Raw genomic sequence first — 24,791 nt, 5'->3', positions numbered from 1 at the left:
CCTCTAATAAAGAGTACCCTCTTTTTATGGGTATTCTCTTCCCTCTAGGTGCAAAGATATATATAAAATTTACTCTCTTCTAAAATTACTCTCTCTACATTATAACATGAAGTAATTTTTGCACAGAATAAAAAATTTCACTCTGTCTTTAATATAAATCTCACGTGCTTATATTAGGATTTAGGGTCTTATATGGTAATGCCTAAGGATAATTTTAAATCAGAACAATTTTATTTTCAGTGCAGGTTCTGCTATTCATTAAATGCCTTGTCTTGCAGAAGTTATTTTATCTTCTCTAAGATCTAACTTCCTCATCTATAAATTACAGTCCATGTACCTCATGAGGTTGCTATTGAAGATTTAATAAGACAGCCTGCAGACAGCATGTAACATGTGCTTGAAATGTAGTCCACACATTCATCTGAAACTCTTGAGTTTTGGAGACTGCTATGGACTGACTTATGTGCCCCTCAAATTTGTATGTTGAATTCCTTACCCCCAAGGGATGGTATTTGGAGCTGGGGGCTTTGGAAAATAATTAGAATCAGATGAGGTCATAATGGTGGGGCCCCCAGGATAGGATCAATGACCATCAGAGAACTTGCTCTCTCTCCAAGATTTTGCAAAAAAAGAGGACACCATGAGAGGGCAGCTGTCTACAAACCAGGAAGAGGACTTTCCCCAGAACTTGGCCATGCTGGCACCTTGACCTCAGACTTTTAACCCTCAAAATGTAGAAGATAAATATCTGCTGTTCAAGCCCCCAGTATATGGTATTTTGTGATGGAAGTGGTGAAGGTAATGGAGACCGCTGAAGTAGTAGCAATATTGTGGAAGTGAAACACAGTTCCAGGAAGCTGCATAGAAATTTGAGAGATCGAAAGCAGATAAATAAAAATATCATTGCAAAGTGGGATATAGATAGATAATCAACATTTATCTCCTGGTTATTTATTAGTAGACTAGAGGCCCGATGCATGAAATTCGTGGATGGGTAGGGTCCCTAGGCCTGGCCGGTGACCAGGGCTGATCTGTGGGGCGACCAGCGGGGCGATCAAAGGCCACCGCTGGCACCCACCTTGGCTGGCCTGGGACCTGCAGGCTGGGGGCAGCTCCTGCATTGAGCATCTGCCCCCTGGTGGTCAGTGCATGTTATAACGACCGGTCATTCCACTGGTCCTTCTGCCGTTCAGTCGATTTGCATATTGGGCTTTTATTATATAGGATTTTGAATCCTAGCCAAGGTAGGAAGGCTCTCATTGGATGGAATTGGGACCCAAGCCAATTGGGACCTAGGGTTTCTGTTCTTCCTACAGAGGAATGCTTTCCCTGAACCCTATGTGCTTATTGCTCATAACTCGGGAACCACAGTGATGTCAAATAAAGCTTTACAGTATTCATGGAAATACACAAACACACATGTTCACTGACTCCAATGCTCCATCTTGTGTGTCTAATTATTTTCTACTAAAGAGCAAGTTAAACATGAGTCACAAAGCACAAGTGTGCTATTCAGATATTCAATATTGCTACGGAAAAAAACATGATAACAGATAATAAGAAAAAATAGATTTAGTATTTTCAATACTATCTTATCTTTTTGCTGTTACATTAACAGAAACAAACACATACAGATAAAACTGTCAAAGACTTGATGTAATAGACTGTTTACCAAGACAAAGCCCTTAAGTTATTATTTTCTTATTTTGGAATGATTTTAGGTTTATAAAATATTTGCAAAAATGGTGCAGAGAGCTCCTGTAAAAACTTTACTTATTTCCCTTTGATGTTAAACCCAAAATAATCATGGTACAGTTTTCAAAACTAAGAATTAACATTGGCAAAATACTGTTAACTAAACTACAGATTATATTTAAAAAGCACCAGTTTTTTCCACTAGGGTCCTGTTTTGTTTCAGGATCCAGTCGAAGACACCCAATTTCATTGTTGTCCCGTCTCCTTAGCTTCCCCTGATCTTTGATAGTTTCTTTGTGTGTTGTTGTTGTTGTTGTTTGTTTGCTTGTTTTTGCTTTTCATGACCTTGACAATTTTGAAGATTATTTTGTACAATGTTCTTCAATTTCTGTTTGTCTCAATTAAGTTATTTTGATATTTCAAAAGTCTAAGGACAATCTCACAATAAAGGGACTCAAACCAATAATTTATTGGGAAGAATAATATGAATTTATCATGACTATGGGATAGTCATTTTGATCAGTTGCATACTTGAATTTTTAAACTTAAAGTAGTAAAAGAATAATTTAATAAATGCAGAGGTTTTGTTGTGTGTTTTGGATTTTTGGTTCTTTTCTTGGACCTAGTTTTAAAAAATGTTTTGCTGGTAATGGGTGTGAAATAATGAAAAGCCCTGGTGCAGAAGATGTGGCAGTGCCCCGTCAGTGTGAAGTCAGATTCAGCAGGAGTGGGCACTCTGAAAGCAGCCTCCATCCCAGAAGCAGGAAATCAGTGGAAGCATGAAGCGAGCAGCTCTCTGCTACTCCTCTTCAAACAGGGTTTTAATAGCAGACTACATTCTGCTTTAGGCCCTAGAACCGATGCCTTCTACGAGTAGGTTGGAGAAATTACAGAGATGAGCAATAAAAACGCCTGCTTGAGACCAGGAAATCAGTCCTCTGAGGAAAACACAAAGGAATAGGTTTTATTTTGCTTATACATGAAAGATACAAATTCTTCAAGAATATGAAAGAGAACCACATAAATGAAATCAGGTACTATTTTTATTCCCCCTCCCCCACAATGAGACAAAATAGAAATGTCCTTTGGAGTGGGAGGAGATGGTGTGTTGTCCAGATACTGCTCTTCAAGGGCATCTAAGGATGCTGGTTAGAAGGAGAGTTATTGTTTAGATTCACTCTCTCCAGCCGTCTGTCTTGTAGCGATGACACTCCTGCCTGCCCCATCAACTGTGGAGATGCTGTTTCATGCTCTCCTGAGGAAATCACTGATTTCACCTTCTCGTTCAGAGTTAGCTCCTAAACATACCAGTTGTCTCACCAAATAGGCTCCTGGATACCCTTTAGGATTTCCTTCTAGAAAATTCCATGTCGTTGCCAAGACTCCAGAAATCCCCAGGATCCCCAGCTGCTCTCTGGCCTCTGCTTTCCGCTGCATTAGCCAGCAGGTCAGCTTGCCTTAATTAAATACCTTCTTAATTCCTTTCAGTTTTCCTTCAGAGCAATCCCTTTTCCATAGTGCTTTCTCCTTTTCAAGGTGATTTTACTCAAAGGGCATCCTTTATCCATTTAAGACTCACTGTGAAGTAGATGGCAGATTTCTTGGCTTTAGCTCATAGCCATAATTACATTATTTAGCTAGGACCCATTCACAAGTTTTAACTTAACCGGAGGTCGGATTTAATGGGCCTGTTCTATCACAAGATGTTGACCTAAAGAACCCTGCACTTCAAATAGGATTTTGGTTAAGGACATGGAAGAATTTCTGATCATAGGAGTCCTTTAGTAAAAGGAGTCACGGAAACTACCTCTCTAGAGATGTTAAAGACTATAGAAGAAAGTGACGTATCTGGGTTGGCTAATACTTGTGCTCCCTTCTGAAAGCACGGTACTATGTAAATGATAACCTGGGGTTTAGAATTCAATTGTTTATTTACAATGGTGTAACAGATGAACATATAAAGACAACAAATAAATAAATAACAAAGCCCATGCAGGCATAGTTATCGCAGGCTTATGCTCTGAGTAACTTTTTTCCTTCTTCATTGCTACTTTATGTATTTATGTATTTTTTAAACTTACTTTTATTGTTGAAAGTATTACAGAGGTCTGAGTAATTTCAATTAAGTCCTAGGCCTTGGTTCTCTCACAAAATGTTTATGTACTATTGAAAGATAAACTTTTTAAAAAAATAGTTAATGCATTCATATAAGCATGGCCAATGGACACAGACACTAGGGAGTAAGGGCATGAGTTGGGGGGGGCAATGGGGGAATAAGGACACATATGTAATATCTTAATCAAAAAAGAAAAATATAATAATGAAAAAAAGAAAAAGAGAGATATGCATTGCCAGTAAAAAAAAAAATAGTTAATATACATAAAGATATGTCCCGATTGCTATATAAATAAACACCTACCTACTTAAATATAAATTAAAGGACCAAATAATTAAAAATTTCTTTCACTGGAGTATAATTTAAAGTTCATGGTTATAAGAAATTTCTCATCAACTTTGGAACTCAAAGTAGTAAAAGTAAAGCCAGATATAAAGCCACTGACACTGGAAAAAAAATGCTTAAAGAGCAATATATCTATCTCAATTTTTCTCATTCCATGTAGTTGGAAAGACCAAAATAAATGTTAGTGTTTTCTGATTATACTAGAGGCCCAGTGCACAAAAATTTGTGCACTCAGGGGCATCCCTCAACCTGGCCTGTGCCCTCTCGCAGCCTGGGACCCCTCGGGGGATGTCCACCTGCTGGCTTAGGCCTGCTCCCCTGGGGATCGGGCCTAAGCTGGCAATCAGACATCCCTCTGGCAGCCCGGCAGCCCTCAGGGGATGTCCACTTGCCAGCGGGGAGCAGGCCTAAGCTGCAGTCTGACATCCTTAGCACTGCTGAGGAGGCGGGAGAGGCTCCCACCACCACCACTGTGCTGGCAGCCATCAGCCTGGCTTGTGGCTGAGCAGAGCTCCCCCTGTGGGAGCGCACTGACCACCAGGGGGAAGCTCCTGCATTGAGCGTCTGCCCCCTGGTGGTCAGTGTGTGTCATAGTGACCAGTCATTCCCAGTCGTTCTGCTGTTAGGGTCAATTTGCATATTACCCTTTTATTATAAAGGATTGTTTTGCTTTATCTTATTCAGAAAAATAATTTTGAAATTCATAAAGAATAAATGATGATTCCAAAATTGACATGAGTGGCAGTTTTTGAGGAGGCCATGTGTTTGTTTGTTTGTTTTTCACCTGAACATATATAGTACTCTCTATTGCATCTGTCTCCCATGAGATCAATAAAATACAGGGAGAGAACGCACATGTGGTTTAGAGTCACAGCCAGAAATGAGATACCTCACAGCACCAGTGAGTTTTCAGTGAGAGTGTGAAACTGTCGTCATTATCATGAGAATAAAACCTAGATGTAGAGTAGACCCCCTGAGCAGTATCCCAAGAGGTGGCTAACTAGTAAGGCTCTTCCACCTCCCTCCTTTCTGGGAGCCCCACACTGACATGAGTGGAAACAAAAAGTCCTTTTTCTCTGCTCAGGATGTCTAAGAAAGAAGCATGCCTTTTGGGTTTTAGTTTCTCAAAAATCAGAATATTCTTTGGCTCTATATCAACATATGCTGTTTGAAATTCAGGGTGTTTTATTTTCAGTCGATTGTGGAGGTGAAACTTGACAATCAGTGGAAACTATTCCTACATACAACCAGCTTGTTTTTATTTTATGGACCTGGTGAGTATAGGGTTTGAGCACGCCAACACCCCTTTCCTGAAATTTCAACTGACATTTTGAGCAGTAAGTCAAATGTCTAAATCAAAGCTCAAAACATTTTCTCTTTAGTTTACTTCTCCTCCTGGATTGATTTCCTTTATTTGATAAAAAATATTTAGGCACACAGTGTCAAATCTTGGTGTCAGCCTTTACTTTTTTCTTCTTTTACTGAAACCATCTTAAAAATCCAAAAGGGAGATGCCACTGTGACATAGTGAGAATGGCTTGACTGGAGGAAAAGAGTACATCTAGGAAAGAAACGAAGCATAAAAATAAAAATAGTAGAGAACTTTCAAAATCAAAGAGACTTTTCAGTTGATGCAGCAGGAAATGGGAATCAATAATTAGTTATATTAAAGGAGTAATATTATAAAAATGTCATTAGGTAATTAGAACATTCATACCAGAGAAGGAGATTACAACTCAACCAGTTTTGAAGACAGTGAACAGAGAGAAGGTGAACCCATGATGAAAATTATTATGAAAAAATTTAGAACTTCACAACACACTCAATATGAGTTAAAGAGAGAGATAAATTAAAGATATATCTAAGTTTTTACATCTACATAGCTACGTGAATGATGCCATTTATGTCATTGTCGGAGAACCAAAAAAATGAGAAGTTTAATATTAGGTATATTGAGTTTGATATGACATTTAAACATTTGCATTACCAAAACTGCTCTTGAGAAAGTTATAAGGTGTACCCTTCCTGTAAAATGGATGCTTTCCAGTCTACATCTTAGAATAATTTCTTACTCTTAAATATATCCTCCTTAAAACAACAAGAAAGCCCACTGCATGGGAGAACATATTTGCCAATGTTATTTTGGATAAGGGTTTAATCTCCAAAATTCACGGGGAACTCACACAATTTAACAAAAGGAAGGTAACAATCCAATAAAAAATGGGCAAAGGATCTAAATATACACTTTTTGAAAGAGGACATACAGAAGGCCAAGAGACATATGAAAACATGCAAATCAAAATGACAATGAGGTACCATTGTGAAAGTATTATCTTACTTTAGTTTCTTGATTAAATTTGCATACTCATCCAATGTTGATTCTTCCCTCCTACTCAACACTTGGTGTTTTTTGCTGATTCTTTAAAACTATAAAGTTTAATATGTTTAAAATCAGCAAACATGCTTACATTACTCTGTTTCAAGTTAATATACAGGTGTCTCCCCCAAATGTATACACACTTTAACAGCTGATAGCTCAATTTTGAAAATGAAATATAATTTTAATAAACACTGCCTTTATAATTATTCAAAGGGTGTGTAAACATTTTTTGGGATACCCTATATATATCAAGTTGGCTTAAGTCTACATACTTTCTGAATTGTCTTGAATGAAATCTTTAAACCTAAAATAGAACCATTTTATGTCTCTAATAATTCGTTGCTCTTTAAGTAATGACAATACTCAGTTGTTGGTTTTACCTGAGGGACTTATACTATGGTTTCAAATGATGTGAATTTTCTGGCAATAACTTTGATCTTAACTGAAGTTACTGCTTTTACTTCAATGGGCCATAAACAGTGGCCAGATTTGTTAATGAATTGAAGGAATTATCAAAATGTTGATTGTGAGTGAAATTTTGCAGTTATTTAAAAGTCATTCCAGAGCTTGTAGGAGCAGTAGTCACTAATAATTAAACTCCCTTGTATATGTACTACATAACACACATTATTTTAAAGATGGTGTGCACATTCTTTCAAAGACTTTATAATATACTAGAGGCCCAATGCACGAAATTCGTGCAAGGGCCTTGGCCCCAGCCCCGGCCCGTTGCTGCCATGGCCCCCGCCCACCGTGGCCGGGGGCCTCTGCTGCCTCTGCTGTGGCCTCCGCCTGCTGCAGCTTTGTCTGGAAGGAAGGACATCCGGAAGGATGTCTGGTCTAATTAGGATATTATGCTTTTATTATTAGAGATTCATTATATTTTCATATCTTTATAAGCAATATTTATTATTGCTCATGTTTTCATATTTAAATTTTGTTTTAATAGTATAAAATGTCACGTATAAAACATTATACAACCTAATTTTCATATCCAATTATATGATTGAGATTTATTCACATTGATATATGTTATACTTATTTCTTTTTGCTTGTTGATTTGCAGGAATTTTAAAATACATTTTAATTTTAAATCCTTTATCAGGTGGATGTGTTGGAAATACCTTCTATATTCTAGCTTGACTTTTCACTTCTTTGTAATTTAATTTTTCAGGCAGAAGTTTTTAATTTTAGATTAGTCAAATTTGTCAATTAGTTCCTTTGTGGCTATACATTTATGACTTCTGTTTATTAGTAGAAATGCATAATCCATTTACATTTATGTGTTTACTGACATAATTGAACTTTTCATCATCTAATTTTTGTTTTATTTTCTTTTTAATATACTTATTTTAGTCTTTTTTCTAATTTGTGATGGATTAATAAATTTCTTAGATTGCCTTTCTTTTTCCTCTCAACAGTCTTTGAAACCTTTTCACCCCACTCCATAAAAAATATTCACTGAGTTGGCAAAAATACTGAATCACCCACAGATAACATCTCTCCCTTTCTTTTCCTTTTCATTATTAAAGTCTAATGGAATCTCACTTTAAGAAATACCTCTCTAGTGACTTTTCTGATGATCTCCTGACTTCACGTATGTTTTACTCCAATCCTACTTAACTATTGCCACATGAGATGTCCCCACACACAGTTCTGGTCAGGTATCTCATTCCACCAAATAACAAATGAACAAAGAGCAACAATAAACATTCCAATGCTTCACCATCGCCCATTGCTTCTAAAAGAAATTTCAAATGCTGAAGCTAGTCATTCAAGAACTCCCATGAACTAATCCTGAAGTCTTGTAAAACATCCATTTGTCACTTCTCTCATTAAGTCCTTTCCTAGAATTGCATTGCTCTTTCTTCACTCAATTCCTACCCTTTCTCATATGTTCTCAGTTCACCTAAATCACAGAGAAATGTATCCTAAACATCTAGAAGGGACTCCTTATTCTCAAGAATTGGAAACCAACCAGTGAAGGGGAATTACCAATTTATTCTGATACACTGAAAACTTCAGAACATTTGTAACATGTCATGTCTGAAAACTCAAGTGACAGGAGAGAGAGAAAAAAAGATGACAGAAAGCAGTGAACAGAGAAAGGGTTTTACTTTAGTCTTTCTAAAACCTAAGGCCAAGACTAGGTTCGTTTGTGATTAACCCAATGAAGAACTCTTTAGTTATAAATAAATTCTTGCCTCCAGACAGACTGTTTTAAAAATACCCCTTTAAACAAGCTTTGCATCTTTTCCAAGGACACAAATATTGTGCAATAATAAGTGATTTCTTTAAAAAATCAAGGATAAAAGAAAATGTCAAGTTTACTCCATAAAGAAACACTAGAACTACAAAAATGGTTTCCACTACAGTATTTAGGGGTAGGGCCTACCAAGATGAGGCAAGGAGAGAAGTCTCTCAATTTATCAGTTACAGGCCAGTAATATTTCTTACCTGTCCCTGTCTGATAGGAAATATTAAAATATGATCAACAAGTGTTTAATGTTTCACAGAGACATTTTGGATTTTAAATTTAAGACAATGTAGGGTGCAAAGAAGTTTGATGAGGAAAAGCCTGAGGCAGGGCCATTCCATAGCTGGCTTCATTTCTAATAATGGCTGGTACATTTAAACATTTTGAAATGTCAAGCACTCTCTCACTTAATCCTCCCACCAATAAGGTGGGGTAGCTACTCCTATTATTTCCTTTCTATAGATTAAGCAACTGAAGCTCACAGAAATTGTCTACTGGCCTCAGAGAACCAAGACAGCATGTTGCATGGGGGAGGGGAAGAAGGAAACAAAGGGCAGGTTGACCTTTAAAGGGACCTGGAGAGAGGGATTCTGAGGAAGACAATCAGAAAAGGAACAGGGTCTATGGCCATACCACCCTGAACGTGCCCGATCTCGTCAGAAAGGGAACAGGAGTCACTAGAGAGCAAAGTATCCCAGTGATTAAGCGAGTAGGTAGGAATACAAAGAATGGCATAGTAAAAGGTAAATAAATGAATCATGTAAGGTGCTTATTTTAACTATTCTTATGGGGCGGGGGGAGGGTGTGCAGGGAAAGGCAATGTGTAGTTCACTTAAAAGAAATAATAATAAAAATTAGACACTAGGTCCATGGTGTAATCTAAAAGCTACAGGATTTTCTCTAAGGCTTATCTTTCTTCTCATGCTTTTCATATTTATCTTCCAGGTAGGTTCTCATATATCAAAATAACATTTCTATTTGCAAAATGCATTTTTCCGACCAAGAAGATCCATGGGAATGGAGCCTATTTACCCAGTATTTCAATAAAATAATGATAGCCCTGTAACTTTACGGTATTTTTCATATATCATGATCATAAAACATCAAATTGAACACGACAGTTTTATTTGAAAATCTCTGCTTAGATACAAGTCCTGTTTTAAAACCCTTCAATCATTTCTCCAGAAAAAATAACAATACGAAAAGCTGCCAAGGGAGCTTATTGTTACCAGAAGCCATATCTCTGGTACATCGTGGACATGGTGGGCTCTGCTGTCAATACATTTTTGAGACGCACTGTGATAAAATCACATAAAAGCAGAGAGAGTTCCCTCTGTAAAAGAGATTTTATTGGGATCATGGCCAGGTAATATTGATATCTTTGAAATGTGGTTGCCAGATAAAGGTCATAAATTATTCCTTGTTCAAAACACATAAGATCAGAACCACAGTAGAATTTTGCATATCTATGTCAAATACACAGCTCTTCTAGACTTGAAGAAGTGATCCAGCTCTTATCAATATGTCTGATTCATGGTAAGTGCTCCATAATTAACTATGTAGATTTCTAAATGTAATTCAATCAGTTCAACAAAGAGTCATAGAGCACTTCGTAATATAAGGCACTGTGCTAGGCACTGGGGAATGTGATCATGAGTGAATCCTGACTTGGAGGAACATGCAGCTCATTGGGGGCAGACCAGTACACAAAAATAATTTCAAATCACTAAAGAAAGCGCCTTGACAGTCATCTGCTCAGGGTGGGCTGAGACAAAGCGGGGACCCTGGCACAGCCTGGGGAGGAAAGACTCAATAAAGGAAAGGTGATTAGGGTAAGATTCAGTTAACCAGGCAATACCACAGGCAGAAAGCAAAAGTCCAACGTTACGAAGTCTTTTATAAAATCAAAGGGAATCATTTCTTTAAATCACTTTATCTGTCATTACTTGAATAGGTTTTAAATACTTCATTCTTGTATGTCAATGTGTATATTCTTTTATCTGCATAATTTTGATTAAATATTTTAATATTTATTAAATTTATCCCTCATTCATTCAATCACTAGCCAGCTAAGATACTGGACAGCTTTCTGAGCCACTTAGAATGTCTTATTCTCTCCTGTAAAATAAGTGAGTGTAATTAAATCACTGTTAAGAGTCCTCTTAAAACAAAAATATTGTGATGTATTGTGTATATATTTATATACAAATTTATGTGTTTTATTGTTCAAATTTAAGAATAAATAAAAATAATGATGATTTTTATAGAGATGACAGCTATACTAATTATAAAAATTTCAACCACTATAAAATTATAAAGACAGAAAGGCTTTCACTAAATAGAAATAACTACAACTGTTAAACTAGCCATTATTCTATAAAAATTCTTTGTTCATATACATGGATAAATGTATAGTTAGAGCTGATTTTATAAAAATCATGATCTATGTTTAATAAGACTATATTTAATAAAAAACATTCAATTTCTTTTTCATTTTAACTATATATCTACTTAGCAGTTTGAATTCCTAAGTCTTATTTTTACATATCAAATTCTGATATTTACTTTGCATTCCACTCATAATTGACTAAATTATGTGAAGATCAACAGATTCGATGCTTAGCAAATCCTTTTCCCATAGATTCTCTATTCCAGCAGTAATTATACCCACAGATGTTGCAATGGACCTGATTTTATTGCCAAGTCACCTGTTCAAAGAAGGGTTTGTAGCTATACTCCTTGCGTTCTTACATTGTTGAATATGGCCGTGTGTCTTTTTTATTCTTCTTCTATTTGCTTTTCACATTTGTTGCTATATTTCTATTCCCTTTACCAACAATCTGGTCCAGGACCTTATTGATTTATACCGTGAAAAATGTCAAATCTGATCTCCCTAACAGTTATCGCTGGCTCCAACCTCTTCCCTGCCTTAACTTTTATAGCTGCTGGAGGACTAATATGTCTGAAATATTCCTTTTCTTACATTGAGCCCTGTTCAATGGCTTTCAAAAGATTCCCGCATCTTCTTCTTGACTTTATAAATATCCTCTCCCCACACTTCCTCACTCACTCTGTGCAGAAGTCTGAACAGGGACTGAATCCCTGGCATTTTGTGCTCACTCAAACTTTGAGCAATCTCTCTATATAAAGGCCTAAGCAACTGTCCAACCAGCCGACCAGTAACTATGATTCGCACTGACCACCAGGGGCAGATGCTTAACGCAGGAGCTGCTGAGCTGCGGTGACTTGGCAGCTGCGGTTCTCAGGTGATGCACCTGGAACCAGAGAGGAGGGAGCCTGATTTTGGAGTGCATCACCCAAGAACTGCCCTCTTGTAATCCAGGACCCTTGGGGGATGTTGGAGAGCTGGTTTCAGCCCGATCCCCGCAGGCCAGGCCGAGGGACCCCACCGGTGCATGAACTCGTGCACCGGGCCTCTCGTGTTTAATAAAGGGATTACTTAATCAGCTGTGGGAAGAGTTTAAGAGCAACCACAAGTGAGAGTTCAGAATCCCAGGGCGGGTAACAGTAGGTGCTAAAAGCACATAGACCAGGAGGGGTGAGAGGATGGAGCAGTTACCACAAACTAGAGACTAAGAAGGCTCTGTGGAGAGGGCTGCCTGACAGGAACTGAGCTGAAGTTGAAGGAGAGCAGTAGCCCTTGAAGACTTTGCAAGTTGGGTCTAAGGGAAGGTGATAAATTTGCTCACTTCATTCCATCCTCCACCATCCTTCTGATATTCTGCTCCCCATTGGCTGGCCTTACCCAGAAGTCAGAGGCTATGTGTCTTCTTTATATTCATTGACTATTTGGCTGAATTAAATTTCTTTGTAAACACTCGATTCTGTGAGACCTGATGCTACTTATGTAGATACTGAGTCTGGCACTGGTCCTTTCCCTATGCCATCTCCATTTATTTTTTGGCAGGGTTTTCTATTTCATTATTATTTTTCAAGAATTCTTTGAAAAAGATGTTATATTTTTTAACATCTTTCATGTTTTGGAGTGTGTCTGTTGCATTGACATTTGGATCATAATTTGGCCAAGTAGAAGATTTTTTGGATAAGACATCCTATCACTCAGAACTTTGTAGGTATTGCTATGTTATTTTCTGGAAACAAAAGTTTCATAAGGAAATTTGAGGCTTATCAGAATGATCCTAGCTTAAGTCACGCTGAGGGGAGTCCCCCTCCCCCCGCCCTGCACAAATGTTGTGCACCGGGCCTCTAGTATATAATCAAAGTGAATTATTTTGAATAGACTTGTATATAAGTGGCATCAAAATTAAAAATAATTTAGTCTGGTTCTTATTTATTAGATTGAAAGTAAGGATCATATATTTGTCTGCAAACATCATATATCTAATGAGATCATCTTCATCTAAATGATTCTAGTTTTAATTTCATGAATGAGAAAATAGAGACTATATAATTTCCCTAAAGTTACTAGCACTTCTTAATTAAATATTTAGGATTAGAATTCAGTTTGATAATTCTGACCTAGTATTTTTCCCCATTTTCCTATACTTCTTCCCATTAAAAAGTGAGACAGTTATATAATGATTAATACAAGGTCTAGTGTTGAGTGGTCAATTTGACTTTTATTATAAATTTTTCTCTCTTGCACAATTACAATTAAACATTCACTTTATTTAATAGCAATTGTGCAAGAGAGAAAAATGATTTCCCTTACCTTACATCTAAACAAGGCTGACCTGATTGGATGGGTGATACTATTAAATCTCTTGCTATTTGAACACACACACACACACACACACACACACACACACACACAGGGATTTCTGGCAGTGTTTCCCCTCCCCCATCTTCCAGTCTCCAAGCATCTGCTGCATAATCAAACATTTCTATCAAAGTATAAAAACCAATAACTTAGGAATTATAAAAAGCAAGCTAATTTCCTTGATAAGGATCTAAACTTATATAATATAGAATTCATTATATTATCCCTTAAATTTAAGTACTTAATTTTGCTATTGGGTGCTGAAAACAAAATAATGATTTTGTCCATATGGAATGAACTTGAACATGCACCTCTCCTATTAGTCATTGAAATAAGACAATTACTAAAGTTCCTTTTCCCTACAGTTGTCAGGTTGATGATTATATTTGCATAATATGAATTGATTCCATTTTTATACTTTTCTGTAACATAATGACTAGTATCTTATTTTTATTCGATTTGACTGAATAGAAAAAACTGTTGGCATAATGTTAGACGTGACTTATTCTGCATGATAGTAGACATAAAAAGCCACACTAAAAATAATTTTTTAGACAATAATAAGAACACAATTGAAATGGTTGAAAATGAAGGAAATTTTTCAGAACAAATTTTGAGTTAATATTGGAATGATGCTAGTAATGTGTATTTGCAAGTTCATTTAAACAAACAGTGCACAATCCTTTATAATAAAAGCCTAATATGTGCAGTGTCCGGTCACCGGTTGTTCATTCAACCAATCAAAGTGTAATATTTTAATGATATGCTAAGGCCACTCAACTGCTCTCTATGACATGCACTGACCACCAGGGGGCAGACGCTCCCATCAGACTGGTAGGTTAGCTTGCTGCTGGGGTCCAGCCAATCGGGACTGAATAGGACAGCCCTGGAGTCCTCCCATGGTCCCTCCCTGGCTGGCCAACCTCCTGCATTCCTCCCCGGCCCTGACTGTGCACTGGTGAGGTCCCTCGGCCTGGCCCGTGCCCTCTCACAATCTGGGACCCCTAGGAGGATGTCAGAGAGCCGGTTTTGGCCTAATCCCACAGGCCAGGCCAAGGGACCCCACTGGTACACGAATTCGTGCACCAGACCTCAAGTTTTATATAAATCTGAAGCAGAGGATTGAGTGTTTTGTTTCAGTAAATAATCATTTTTGTCAGGAGGATGAAATATTTAGTTAACATAAACATGTGATATCTTTTTTTTACAGAACATATTCATATTGGTATTTCTTCCTATTTCTTTTAGTGTATCATAGCACTCACCACCTTGTCTGTTTTGGTTTGGTCCCAAAAGAAGAGACTTTGAAATTGATGGTTTTCATAAGGCCACTGGCTGAAACAACACACACATTTATGAATATTTAACTACCACTGACATTTGGTTTTACAGCAATTTTATTTCCATAAATATCTTAAAGCTATTGACAGTGGATACTCATTTAAAGAAAAATATTACCTATTTGTTAAGAAACCTATTACCTAACCTATTCCATCAGACTTTTTTTCCCAAATATATTTTATTGATTTTTTACAGAGAGGAGGGGAGAGGGATAGAGAGCCAGAAACATCAATGAGAAAGAAACATCGATCAGCTGCCTCCTGCACACCCCCCACTGGGGATGCGTCGCAACCAAGGTACATGCCCTTGACCAGAATCGAACCTGGGACCCTTCAGTCTGCAGGCCAACACTCTATCCACTGAGCCAAACCGGTTAGGGCTCCATCAGACTTTTGAAAGGTTAAATAAGTTCTGACCAGAATCAACAGGAAAAACTTTAATTTTCACCTTTTTATAAAATGAGAAAATGCCCTTTCTTTGCTTAACATATATCATTTTCATGCAGAATCTTAAAAGCATTTCTATGTAGATAAAAATGATAGTAAGAATTCTACCAGTATGTCTGACAGGTGCTCTCTGAGATCCCTCCCAATAGAGTGAGCTGGTGAAGCAGCCCTCACGACACCCACCTGTGAGGACAGCAGTTCCCAGAGTACAGCTCACAGCCCAGTGGTCTCAGCATCACTTGGGAATAAGTTAGGAATCAGAATCCCTGGGGGTGGGCCCAGCAGCATATCTCTTAACTACTTTTCCAGGTGATTCTGATACTTTGGACCAGGATGATTTCTGGGAATGTGGCCATACCATTGCTCCCAGCTTGACTAACTCCAGACAGTGTTTTTACTAATTCTAGGCCCCTGACTTCCATTTACTCTAGAACACCTTCAATTACAAACTCCTTTCCTGCCTTAGATAGTCTCCCAACCTCGGGACAGCTTTGCAAACAGAAAAGTCTTTCTGAAGGCCCTGGGAGCAATCCCCTTGAAATGTAATCATTGAGGAGAGGGCCCCTGTCTCCCAGTCTCTGCAGGAGGGCGGGAGCCTAACTTCTTAAGTGCCAGTTAGCAAACACAGATGGCTTCATCACAAGGACACATCACTTCTCCAATGCCCTAGTGTTTTTCTTCTATCCCACCCTAGTGCTTAAAAACCCTCCTGTCTTTTAGAGAAGTCGAGTTCAATCGCTGTTCCCTACTGCAATAATCTTGAACGAAGTCTTCCTTATCTGTTTAACTCTGGACATTTTCTTCTTTAATACTCCTCATCCTGCTTAGTTCTCTAACCTTTGGTGATGTACTTAAAGCAGCACCTGCCTGAACCTCATGTTACCTGTTTAAGGCCTAAGCTCAGCTTCAAATTCAGGTAGACTTGGATGCCAGGGCTCGAGGTGCAATCTGGAACAGATGAAGCATCAGGACCACACAAAGGTGTTTGTCCTGAAGATGCAGCTACTGTCTGTCCAGTACTTACAGTATAAAAGATAAGCCTTCAGTCATGAGGGTAAATAAAAACATGGCATACACAATATCGCATGATACACAGAGGCAGAGGGCTCTGAAATCAGAGACCTGCGTTCTGTTGTTTGTGAAGGGTGTGATCCTGTTCTGTTTCCTGCACTGGTGGGGCATCAATTCAGTAGTCCATAAAATGGTAATCATACTAGTCATAACAATAATAATTGCCTTTCAGATGATCACATGCATAACTTCATTTTATCTTCAAAATAACATTATGGGACACCATCATAATTCTAATTTGATAGATTTAGAATAATGGTTAACAGACTAGCCCAAAGCTTCTCAGCTAGAAAGTACCAGATACAAGACACAGACTAAGCCTCCCTAATTCTAATTCCATATTTGGTATACTGGAGTTGCAAAATGCTATAATGTATATTAAATGCCTCACGTATTATTATAGCAACATTTTAGAGATTTGTGGAACTGTGAAATAGAGTTGCACCAAACTAAACAATACTAAAGTTTTAAGAATAAGAGTTTCATTTACACAATGGAATACTATGCAGCTGTAAAAAAAAAGAAATCTTATTCTTTGGGACAGCATAGATGGACCTGGAGATCACTATGTTAAGTGAAATAAGGCAGCCAGAGTAAGGCAAATACCATATGATCTTACTTATATGTGAAATCTAATGAACAAAGTAAACTAACAAAATAGAACTAGAGGCATGGATACATGAAACAGACTGACAGCTGTCAGAAGGGAGTGTAGGGGCCTGGATGAAATAAGGTAAAGAGATTAGCGAAGCACATATATGCATAGGCCTTGGACACAGACAACCATGTAGTGATGGCCAGAGTGAGAGAGGGTGGGGGCTAGGTGGAGGTGGGCAAAGGGGAGTCAGTGGGGGACATCTGTAATAGAGTCAATGATTTTAAAAAAAGTAAAAACAAAGAAGAGTTTCATTCCCATTTGGATTGTCACTGGCAACCCTATGAAATAGAGGAACATTAATACTAACCTGAAAGAATGAATATGTTGAATTTTCATAAACTAAGTAGAAAAAGTCTTTCTTGCTTAGGAAGAATAGGGAACAAAGATTTAAAGAAAACCAATCAATACAAGGGGCAGAGGGTGTACTTATTCTGTGGTGGAGCACTCATTATTGTATCTCACAATCATTGTTTTATGTGGCAGGGGCTGAGACTCAGCAAAGACTTGAAGTCCTTCCCAAGTTGATGTCACAGTGCCATAAATAATGTTAGTTACAGAAATAAATGAGGACTGCTGCAGAGACTGCAGACAGGGACCCTGCTTTGGAGAACACAGTTTGGAGTCCACTGAGCAATGACACCAGTGTCTAAGATGAAGGTACAAAATACTGCTGACTGGGGGAATTTAAAAGAAGTAGCCAGTAGGAAAAGTCATAATGCCATTGAAGAATGATTGGTTATTTGGAGAGGGGCATGAAGGAGAAAGAAATCAAAGAGGAATTCCAATTATTAAACAAAGACTAGAATGGAATTTATGGAGCATTCAATAATACATGGTGCATAACAATGACTGAGTTGAGGCAGTAAATAATCTAATTTACTATGTAATTACCTTTTATTGCAGATAGTGAGGAGGATGTGCACATGTGTGTGAATGCACAGAGAGAGAGAAAGAGAGAGAGAGAGAGAGAGAGAGAGAGAGAGAAAAGGGGGAGAGGGAAAATAAGAGTACCAAAAGAGTACCAAACCAACACACCACACTCACTGCAAGATCTTAATACAAAAGAGTCAACAACCCCAAAATGTAGATGTTCTTTGGACCTTTCAGGTCAACAAAAATTTACTTGTGCTTTTTTTCCTTTCCTGGCAAGAGAATGAGAGTGAATAACATATGTAAGCACTGCCGACTGCCTAATGAGGTGCTGTTTTAGTAGTTTCCAACCAAGAGAGTGTTGAATAATGTTACAGACATCATGATCGTGTGGAAGATTAAATAATGAGGTCCAGCGAGAAGGCCAGAAAATGATGGATACTCAGATTATGGAGATCCAGTTTTATTAAAGCCTACACTTAAATAGAAAGTCTAAACACATAAATGCTGGCCTATTTAGAGTTCCTTACCATTGGGAAGCTGGCAAGATTCGAGCTTTCCTTGGGAGAAGTGCTCTTACCAGCATTGAGAGTCTGGCTACACTTCAGGGAATCTCCTGGACAAAAGCCCAACACAGAAGTCAAAGTTCTCCCTGTTCTAATGCACTTGTTGCAGAAGTCTAAGGTGCTATGCAAACCTATTCAGGGGTGATGCCTTTGTTTATTTCAAAGTTACTTTCCATCTTATATTAATTCTAGGTACTTTAGTAATTTAAAATTCTGAAGGGAATATGATTAGAGATTAGAGTTATGTTTAGGATAATAATTTTATCTGAAAGAATAAAGGAAAAGATTGATTGCTGTACAGCTCACCACCCCACCCCCACCAACTCCCTGCTTAAATTAAATAAAAAGAAAAAAAAGAATAAAGGAAAGACTGGTGAAAAGAACACTTGTCCTACAGTAGTAGCCTGAACGCTAGTCAGGTGCTATCATTACTTGTGATGTAAATAATGCACTGCCTGTATCTCAGTCTTAGTTTATGTGTTCGTGTGAAGCACATCTTCTTGAAGATGGCTTTTACAATTATGCTTGTAGCCACATTTAAAGTTCATTAATGGGTATGTAAGACAGAATCACTAGTTTGTATAAGTACGAAGTCACATCAACCAAAGCTCAGCATTTGCCATTTTAAAGCAGGCTCTCTGTACAAATCCGTAGGTAGACTTTCAGTGGAAAGCACGGATATCCAAGGTGGCATGTGGAATGTGACTAGATCGTCCGGCTGGATTAAAAGCATGAAGCCGCCTCACTGAAGTAGGTGAGGGGATAGGTGATGAATTAAGTGATTGGAAATGAGTGGAGAATGTAAAACTAATGGCAAAAATAACTATCCATGTGCACTAACTGATAAAGCTGTTTCCAACAAGAGTACTGTTGCTAATCGGAAAGCACTATTCATGGGTACCAGGATTAAACAACTATGCAGTAGATGATGGAGGGTGGGAGCCAGGTTTCTTGTTGTGGGAGTGGAAGGTTACAGATAAGTAAGAGGGCTAGAATGATCCATGTGATACTGGGTGTGATATAAAGACAGATAAATGGTTACATATAGAAATATTTATCCATATGGGTATACACATGAATTAGTATACAGACATGTATTTTTCCTTTTTATTTTCTTTATTGATTAAGGTGTTACATATGTGTCCTTATCCCCCATTATCCCCCAACACCCCCTCCCATTCATGCCCTCACCCCCTGGTGTCTGTGTCCATTGGTTAGGCTTATACGCATGCATACAAGTCCTTTGTTTGATCTCTCCCCCTTACCCCCACCCTCCCCTACCTTCCCTCTGAGGTTTGACAGTCTGATGGATGCTTCTCTGTCTCTGGATCTATTTTTGTTCATCAGTTTATGTTGTTCATTATATTCCACAAATGAGTGAGATCATGGATATTTATCTTTCTCTGACTGGCTTATTTTGCTTAGCATAATGCTCTCCAGTTCTATCCATGCTCTTGCAAATGGTAAGAATTCCTTCTTTTTTACTGCAGCGTAGTACTGCATTGTGTACTAGTAGATGTACCATAGTTTTTTAATCCACTCATCTGCTGATGGGTACTTAGGCTGTTTCCAAATCTTAGCTATGATAAATTGTGCTACTATGAACATAGGGGTGCATATATCCTTTATGATTGGTGTTTCTAGTGTCTTGGGATATATTCCTAGAAGTGGGATAACTGGGTCAAATGGGAGTTCCATTTTTAGTTTTTTGAGAAAACTCCATACAGTTTTCCACAGTGGCTGCACCAGTCTGCATTGCCACCAGCATTGCATGAGGGTTCCTTTTTCTCCACATCCTCTCCAGCACTTGTCGTTTGTTGATTTGTTGATGATAGCCAGTCTGACAGGTGTGAGATGGTACCGCATTGTTGTTTTGATTTGCATCTCTCGGAATATTAGTGACTTTGAGCATGTTTTCATATGACTTGGCCTTCCTTTTCTTTCGAAAAGTATCTATTTAGGTCCATTGCCCATTTTTGGGTTGTTTATCTTTCTTTTGTTAAGTTGTATGAGTTCCCTGTAAATGTTGGAGATTAAACTCTTATCGGTGATAACATTGGCCACTATGTTCTCCTATGCAGTTGGCTTTCTTGTTGTTTTGTTGATAGTTTCTTTTGCTGTACAGAAGCTTTTTATTTTAATGTAGTCCCATTTGTTTATTTTCTCTTTAGTTTCCATTGCCCTAGGAGCTGTATCAGTGAAGATATTGCTTCAGCATATGCTTGAGATTTTGCTGCCTGTGGATTCCTCTATTACAGTGGTTCTCAACCTTCCTAATGCCACGACCCTTTAATACAGTTCCTCATGTTGTGGTGACCCCCAACCATAAAATTATTTTTGTTGCTACTTCATAACTGTAATTTTGCTACTGTTATGAATCATAATGTAAATATCTGATATGCTATATGTGTTTTCCAATGGTGTTAGGCGACCCCTGTGAAAGGGTCATTCAACCCCCAAAGGGGTCGCGACCCACAAGTTGAGAACCGTTGCTCTAATATTTTTATGGTTTCCTGCCTTCTGTTTAAGTCCTTTATCCATTTTGAATTTATTTTTGTGTATGGTGTAAGTTGATGGTCTAGTTCAGGGGTCCTCAAACTTTTTAAACAGGGGGCCAGTTCACTGTCCCTCAGACCGTTGGAGGGCCGGACTATAGTTTAAAAAAAAACTATGAACAAATTCCTATGCACACTGCACATATCTTATTTTGAAGTAAAAAAACAAAACGGGAACAAATACAATATTTGTATTTGCATGTGGCCCGCGGGCCGTAGTTTGAGGACCCCTGGTCTAGTTTCATTTTTTTGCATGTTTCTGTCCAATTTTCCTGACACCATTTATTGAAGAGACTGTCTTGACTCCATTGTATGTTCTTGCCTCCTTTGTCAAATATTAATTGAGCATAGTGGTTTGGGTCAATTTCTGGGTTCTCTATTCTATTCCATTGGTCTATATGTCTGTTCTTGTGCCAGTACCAGGCAGTTTTGAGAACAGTGGCTTTGTAATACAGCTTGATATCTGGTATTGAGTATCCCTCCTACTTTGTTCTTTTTTCCCCCCCTCAGGATTGCTGCAGCTATTCGGAGTCTTGTTTAAAAATCACATGGTCATATCAATTGATGCAGAAAAAGCATATGACAAAATCCAACACCCTTTCTTGGTAAAAACCCTCAGTAAAATGGGAATGGAGGGATCATACCTCAACATAATAAAAGCCTTATATGACAAACCTAGAGCCAACATCACACTCAATGGGCAAAAACTGAAACCATTTCACTTAAGAACAGGAACGAGACAGGGATGCCCACTTTTGTCACTCCTGTTTGACATAGTTCTGGAAGTGCTAGCCATAGCAATTAGACAAGAAGAAGAAATTAAAGGTATCCAAATTGGAAAAGAAGACGTAAAACTGTCATTATTCGCAGATGACATGATACTGTACATAGAAAACCCTAAAGATTCCATCAAAAAATGATTAGACTTAATAAATGAATTCCGCAATGTAGCAGGATACAAAATTAACGCCAAGAAATCTATGGCATTTTTATACACCAATAGTGAACTTACAGAAAGAGAGTTTAAAAAAACAATCCCATTTACCATCGCACCAAAAAAAACTAAGATACCTAGGAATAAACTTAACTAAGCAGGTAAAAGACCTGTACTCAGAAAACTACAGGACACTGAAAGAAGAGATAGAGGAAGACATAAACAAATGGAAGAACATACCGTGTTTATGGATTGGTAGAATCAACATCATTAAAATGTCCATACTACCCAAAGCAATCTATAGATTCAGTGCACTACCCATTAAAATACTAATGGCATATTTCACAGACCTAGAATGAACTCTCCAAAAATTAATCTGGAACAGACATATATTTTCTTGCTCTCTCAGCAACTTAATGTATACAATACACATTCTTCTCAAGTGCATATGGAACATTTTCTAGGATAGACCATATGCTGAGCCATAAAACAAACTTCAACATGTTTAAATAAATTGAAATCACAGGAAGTATGTTCTAAGATTACAATAGAATGAAATTAGAAATCACTACCAAAAGAAAGTTTGTAAATTTTATATGTCTCAGCAATTCCACCTTAGGGATTGATCCAAGAGAAATGAAAAATATGCCCATACAAAAACTTGTACATAAATGTTGATAGTAGCATTATTCATTATAGCCAAAAAAGTAGAACCAACCCAAATACCTATCACCTGATGAATGGATAATTCAAGGTAGGATTTCCGTATAATAGAATATTATTCAGCAATGTGGAGGAATGGAGTACAGATACTTTCTACAACATTGGTAAACCTTGAAAACATAATTTCAAGTGAAAGAATTCAATCACAAAAAAACATGTATTGTATGATTCTTTTATGTAAAATATCCATAATATGTAATTCAATATAATCACGAATCAGTAGTTGCCTAGGGTTGGGTGGGGGGATTGGAAGAAAATGGTGAGTGACTGTTTATAGTTATGTGATTTCTTTTTATAGTGATGAAAATGTGCTAAAGTTGGTTGTGATGATGGTTGCAAAATTCTGTGAATATCTAAAAACCATTGAATTGTACACATTAAATAGGTAAATTGCATGTGAGTTATGTCTCAGTAAAGGTGATATAAAAAAGAAGTAGGAGTATGTATACATTTATTATAAAATGACTTATTTCTATAAATATAATATAATGAATAAATTTTAAATTATGCTGATCAGTGTTTCTCAAATTTCATTGTGTATGTACTGTATCCCATACAAAAAACAAACAGCCCGGACGGCATGGCTTGACCTATGAACCATGTCATGGTTCAATATCTGGTCAGGGCACATGCCCAGATTGTGAGCTTGATCCCTAGTAGGGGATGTACAGGGGATAGTCAATCAATTATTCTCTCTTATTATTGACTAGAATCCCAGTGCATGGATTCGTGAACCAGTGAGGTCCCTTGGCCTGGCCTGCGCCCTCTTGCAATCCAGGACTCCTCAGGGAATGTCGGAGGCCCAGTGCACAAATTCAGCCCAATCCCCTCAGGCCAGACTGAGGGACTCCACCAGTGCACGAATCTGTGCACTGGGCCTCTAATATGCATATAAGATCTTTGGTTAATCTCTTCCTGCCTTTTCCCCTTCCCTCTGAGATTCATCAGTCTCTTCCATGTTTCCATGCCTGTGCATTGAGTGTCTGCCCCCTGGTGGTCAGTGCACTTCATAGCTGCCAGGCAAATGGTCGAACAGTCGAACGGTTGCTTAGGCTTTTATATATATGTTTCTATTTCTCTCTCTCTCCCTTCCCCTCTGAAATCAATAAAAATACATTAAAACAAACAAACAGGACACAGGTTAGATTTATGTATGACTTAAAAACTAGGAATGCTTTTTACATTTTTAAATAGAAAAATAACAAAAAGAATATTTCATGACAGGGAAAAATTATATGAAATTCAAATTTCAGTGTCCATAAATAAAGTTTCATTGGAACCCAGCCATGCTCATTCATTTATACAGCGTCTATGTTTGTACTACCATGGCTGAGTTGATTAGCTGTGACAAAGGCTTTATGGCCCATAAAGCCTAAAATATTTACTATGGGGCCTTTTGCAGGAAAAACATTGCTAAATTTCCCAATCATGGCAAGTAGCCCAGAGCAGGAAAATATATAGCCAAGTATAGTTGTGGATGTCTGAACTAAAGCAAATGCAGTGAAGATGAAAAGGAGATATCAGATTCAAGTTAAATAGAACAATAGGATAATTACTCATTGATTTTTATTCACTCATTGTAAAGTCACTGACTCATCTGAACATCTCTGACCTTGAAGATTTTGCTAGTACACTGTGATTACAGTTGTCCACACTAAACAACATTTAGAATCTGTTTAGGTAACTAGAAGCCACTTCTAGTCCACATTTCTAGTGTGGACTCCAGTGAAAGTCACTACACATTCCACTCAGCTTAGGAAATGTGGGCACAATGAGAGCGACACCCTAGTTTCCCAACAGATCAGCAGACATGCTATTAACAAGCCTTTAAGTTACATAAAATATCACATGAAAGTAGGACAATGTTTAATAAAATACACTTTCTGCTAAGGGGTGATAATACCCAAAACGTTTGAAAATATTGTTCATTTCTTTTTTTGTTTGTTTGTTTAGGTTGCTTCATCTAATACAATTTTCAAGTGCTTAATTTTCAATAACTAACTCATTCCATAACTTTAATTCTTATGCAGAATTGTCCAGCCTGATTAAACTAGTAACAAAATCACAAAATTAATGTGTTTCTCAAATACAAA

The 24,791-nt window shown here is 37.7% G+C and overlaps 1 protein-coding gene across 1 annotated transcript in view; it reads right to left on the bottom strand.

Moving 5' to 3' along the window:
- Positions 1-24,791, bottom strand: part of DOK6 (docking protein 6) — a 225,538-nt gene that overhangs the window by 150,278 nt on the left and 50,469 nt on the right. The window lies entirely within an intron of this gene.

The sequence above is a fragment of the Myotis lucifugus genome, unplaced genomic scaffold, assembly GCF_000147115.1.
Source record: "Myotis lucifugus unplaced genomic scaffold, Myoluc2.0 scaffold_82, whole genome shotgun sequence".
Classification (NCBI taxonomy): Eukaryota; Metazoa; Chordata; class Mammalia; order Chiroptera; family Vespertilionidae; genus Myotis; species Myotis lucifugus.
Note: the sequence above shows the minus strand (reverse complement) of the source record. Positions and strands in the feature narration are given on the sequence as shown.